Genomic DNA, 5,116 nt, shown 5'->3' on the forward strand with positions numbered 1-5,116 from the left:
GGTTGTCAATTACTAATGGACATGCTTGCACTATTGTACTCACTCAATGGATATTGACTGGGATTTGATGCATTGTATTACTAATACAAAAAAATTGTATGTTTGGTCCATTATCCGAGCCTGAGTCTTGTCAGCTTGATGTCACAATTTCACCAGCCTATTGCTTGATTATACAATACAATTTTTGGAAAATGACTTTTACCTTTATGATGATTTTGAGCAACTACATGAACCTTTCCCATTTTGGTTGGTGCACCTCACTTTTGCAATCTATGATTCACCTTGATGTTCTTCCTGTTCCTTTTCAGTTTATCTTTTACTGTGAGCCTTTTTGTTAATGAAATTATTATGCTGCTAGGTTCACTTTGGATCAAGGAAGCTGCTTGTTTGGATTGTTGTGGAACAGAAGCTTTATAGATCATTTGAAATTATAACTTGAAGGCAAGAAACTGTAAGGATCTAGAGATGATGAAATTCGGGTACTCTGATGATCATTAAGAAATGAGTGCCCTTCACATTTTCATAAATGTGCAATTTGAATTGTTCACTCATTTACAATTCTAAAAACATGGGATGAAATTATTGGGGAAGCTTTGTCAATGAAGTCCAAAGTGACACAAAGTGTCAGCTTGGATAGCAATATGGCCTTTTCATTGCAATATTTTTTTATGAAAGCTTAAAGGGGGATTATGACATCACACGTGAGATTTTGTTCTAGTTGTTAATGCACGGGAGTATTGTTTCAAATTGTTCGAGTGTTCTTTCAAAATGAGCATTTTACATAAATCCTAGCGTTGGGAAATATGTATTAAAATGTCTTTGGGTTTTGCCATTTGACTTTCCTCTTTGTGTATGTATCACATTGACTTTGTGTGTATGTATAACGTTGAGAAGTATGTCCCCCAAATTCAAAAAATAGAAATATAGGAAATCACATAGTGGTAGCTAAGGTAGCCAATCAAGATGCACAAATTGTTGTAAGTCGTGGGTCATAAAGGTTAGCTTAGAAACCAAAAGAGTGTCCAAAGAATTTGCAGCTCCTGTGAGCTTCCCCTCCCTACCGCCGCTCGCTCTACCTCCCCTTAGCTCCTCCTCCCGCCGCGACCACCTCCGCTCCCTTCCCTCCCCCTCCGCCCTCGCCCCCCGCCCCCCCCTCCCCCTCACCCGTCGGCCACCTCGCTGCGCCCCTCCCCTCGCCTCGCCTCGCTCTCGCCCCCCCCTCGCTGTTCTCTCTCGCCCGTCGCTTCGCTCCAACCCGCCCCCTCACTGTTCTCCCGCCCCGCCCCGCCGCGCCGCTCCATCTCCCCTCACCCCCGCCGCCCCCTCCCTTCGCCTCTAATCCCCCCTTCTCCCCCGCTCCTTCTCACCTCACCCTCGCCGCCCCCTCCTTACGCCTCCACCCCCCCCCTTCCCCTCGTCTCAGCCGCCCTCTCACCCCCCCTCCGCTCTCATCCACTCCGCCCCCCTCCGCCCCACCTCGCTTCACCCCTCCCCCCCCTCGCTTCGCCTCACCCCCTCCCTCCCCCGCTCTGCCTCACCCGCCGTCCCCTCTCACCTCACCCGCCCCCCCGCCTCCATTTCGCTCTCCCCGCCCCCCGCTTTACCTCTCCGCCCCCGCCACCCCTCCCCCCCACCCTCCCGCGCCCCCCCGTTTTTCCCCGCACCCCGATCCCTTCACCCCGCCCTCCGCTCCAACCCCCCCCGCCCCCTCACCCCGCCTCGCCCGCCTCACCCCCAGGCTCCACCTCCCGCTTCGTCCCCCTTTTTTGGGGTGGCAGCCTGTTCATACTCCCCATCGGAAGCTTGCAGTTAGTCTTGGCGGTATGGCGGCCCCCTGCCCGGATCCGGAGGCCCAGTCGGACCCTCCCTCTCCAGATGCCTACCGCGTTATCCTGACAGAGCGACAGTCATCTCGTGTTCAGGAGGTTGCCATTGACTTTACGCGTACCTCTGTTTACGGTAGAGTCATTGGTCACTCCCCCTCCAGGTTAGCCATCAGGGACTGGCTCCAGTCCACTCTCCTGCTAGAGGATGGCCATATTGAGGAGGTGGCCCTTATGGGAAGGGGCATCTTCTGGCTCAAACTCTCCACTGAGAAAGCTGCGAGCAACCTGATTGCCAGTTTTCCCACCTCGGTGGATGGGAAGATTATCATGATAGTCCCGTGGTACCGTGGATTCAGCGCAGCGGAGTTCGATGCTCGGTTCCGCATACCTCGACACCCAGTGACACTTGTTTTTCCAGGGCTTGCTGCAGAGTTGCGCCCGATTGTCAGGGACTTGGGCTCCCATTTTGGCTGGGTTATGCACGACACCTTTGCCGACGCGGTGACCACGGCAGGAGCCCCCCGAGTCCGAGTGGCGGTGGCGGATCCTGCGACTCTCCCTGCTGTGATCGAGATTGTGACAGGTGCCGGCAGTATCACCCAGAGCATGATAGTCACCGGACAGCCAGGTCAGTGCCTGCGGTGCCACGGCTTTGGGCACTTGGCGGCTGCTTGTCCACGTTTCGCCAGCTCGTCTCGATCTCCCCCGCCCCCGACCCCTCCGCCCCCACCCCCACCCCCTGGACAGCCACGTCAGGAGGAGCCGAGACAGCAGGAGCCGGGTCCAGAGGTAGTGGGCGGTTGGACCGAGGTTAAAAGGAAAAGGGGAAAGAACAAGAAGACTTCGGATAAAGGCAAGGAGGCAGAGGTTACCCTTCCTGCAGCAGCACCCCAGAGACCTGTCAGGCAGCCGCCCCAGGGGTCTGGGAGAGCTTCTTCTTCGACGGCAGCCCGCCCTCCACAGCCTCAGTTCCCCCTCTCTCCCGTTCCCCCGCCCCTTTCCTCCCTGCCCCAGCCCCCTCCCCAGTCTCCCCCCCCCCCCCGCCGCCCGACCCGCAGTTTCAGCCCCCGCCTCCTCTTCCTCAGTCTTCTCTTCCTCCCTCTCAGCCCCAGCTCCAGCTGCACCCCCATCCCCCCCCCCCCCTGGTCCCCCTCGCCTCTCCCTCAGAGTTAGCTGCACCACCGGCTTCCCAGCCGTGTGCAGCCCCCGCTCCACCTCCTCCACCTCCTCCGCCAGTCGCCTCCGTGGAGTCAGAGCTGCCTATCCCTCAGCCTCCTCCCCCTCCCCCCTCGCTGGCAGGACACCCGGAGTCTACACCACCAGTGGAGCAGGCTTCCCTTCCCGCTAGCCCCTCAGTGGTAGACTCAGTTGGGTCTCAGCTCCATGAGAGAGAGCTTCCGCGAGACTTCTACAGATCTGGCCCCTGGGACTACCTGGATGTAGCCGACCTTGGGACCTTCCCGGCTTGTCTCGACATCAGTATTTTCCTGCTCCGCAAAGGGGCGGATGGGAGGATTGGTGCCTTGGCTCCCAAGGATGGCCCTAGCTTCGCTTTCACGTTCCTCAGTGATGGCACCGAGACCTGGACAGACGACTCGGTTTGGGAGGCTCTCAGAGAGCAGACGCACGCCCAGGTGTGTTCCTGGATAGGCCCGTCCGGTGGGCAGCTCCTCGAGACTCAGTGGTCCGAGGGCGACGTGCGCTTGCGGTGGCGTTGCGCCGCCAAACGCTTCCGACTGATAGTGATCCTCCGACCTCCCCTGTCATGGCCTCTCCCCCAGGATGTCAGAGCTTGGTCCCAGCAGAAACTCCGAACCTTCTACGGGATGACCTCTTCAGAGATCTCGAGCTGGCTCGAGAAAGCATTTGCTCATGGCACCAAAGGCCTCTCGCCTTTGCTGAAGGTGTTGAAGAACGGGCAGGACGACCCCGTCTCCCCCTCCAAACCTTCTCATAAGCGACAGCGCCTCCATTCCGATACGTCTGGTTCTTCTTCGACTTCGACCGCGAGCAGACAGTTGTTCGCAGCCCCCCTTCCCTCTCCATGAGCTTATACCTCGTATCCTGGAATGTGAACGGGTTTCACTCCTCTGGCACCTGTGGTCCCAGGAAGCTCATTTTGCGGCAGGAACTTCAGCCTGCAGTGATTGGTCGTTTGGATGTACTTCTGCTCCAGGAGCACAAGCTTTCTGTGGCTCATTCCCGTAGCTGCGGGAAGATTCTCCCTGGACGGTCCTACACTTATTGGGAGCCTTCGATCGGCGCTCAGGGGAGGAGTGGGGGTGTCTGTACTTCCGTGTGCGAGCAGTTAGCCCAGGGAGTTTTTGGTCACGGCACGTTGATTCCTGGCCGAGCCCTTTGGGTAGGCTTGGACTTGGAGGGATCCAAAATAGGCATCCTCAACATTTATGCCCCCACAGACCTCCGTTGCAGAGCCACCTTCTGGAGGACACTTACAGGGATTCTTCCAGACATGGATTCCTGGATTGTTGGAGGAGACTTCAACAACCTGGAGACCCTGGAGGACCAGCAGGGCAGAGGCCCGGAGTTCACAGGTATGGCCCAGGCAGAGCAGTCAGCTTGGGACTCTTTCATCTTCGAGACGGGAGGGAGGGACAGCTGGAGAGACCCGTCCTTCCGGCGTTGGCACGGGAGCCTGGACTTCTCCTGGGGCTTCCGCAGGGAAGGAGGCAGACTCCTGGAGAGGCTTGATAGATTTTATGTCAGTGACTGGGCCATCAGCAGAGGCGGCCAGGCGGGTATAGTTCCAGGGACGACACTCTCCGATCATGCGCCTGTGCTCCTTTCCTTAGATTCGGCAGCCCAGACCCTCCCCTCCCGATCATGCAGGATTCCCGACTCCATCTTCTCGAGGGTGGACGTGCGCAGCAGCATATGCAGTCTTTGGGACAGAGATTGGGGGGAGGGCGTGGATATGGTAGACTCAGTCGCACAGGCTCTGCAGGAGTCTAGCCAGATCTGCCAGCTCGCAGCTTTACAGGTTCGACAGGATTGGTGGGGCAGAGAGAGAGCTCTTCGGAGGGACCTCGCCTCCATTCAGCGACTCCAGCAGGCTTCCCCGGGTTCGGAGGAGCTGCGGATCCAGGCCCTTCGAGCCAGAGCCCTCCTGGAGGAGACATTCCAGCGTCGTTCCGAGTTTTCCTTTCACGCCTCTCGCTCCTTTTGGGCCCGAAAGGGTGACCGGATGTGCAGGGAGTTCTTTAGGACGCATGGCCAGAGAGCTGCAGGTGATCAGCTTCGGAGTCTCAGGACAGCGGAGGGTCACATCG

Source organism: Dipteris shenzhenensis, chromosome 33 (genome assembly GCF_047967505.1).
Source record: "Dipteris shenzhenensis isolate YYH24624 ecotype China chromosome 33, Dip_SZ_1.0, whole genome shotgun sequence".
Lineage (NCBI taxonomy): Eukaryota > Viridiplantae > Streptophyta > Polypodiopsida > Gleicheniales > Dipteridaceae > Dipteris > Dipteris shenzhenensis.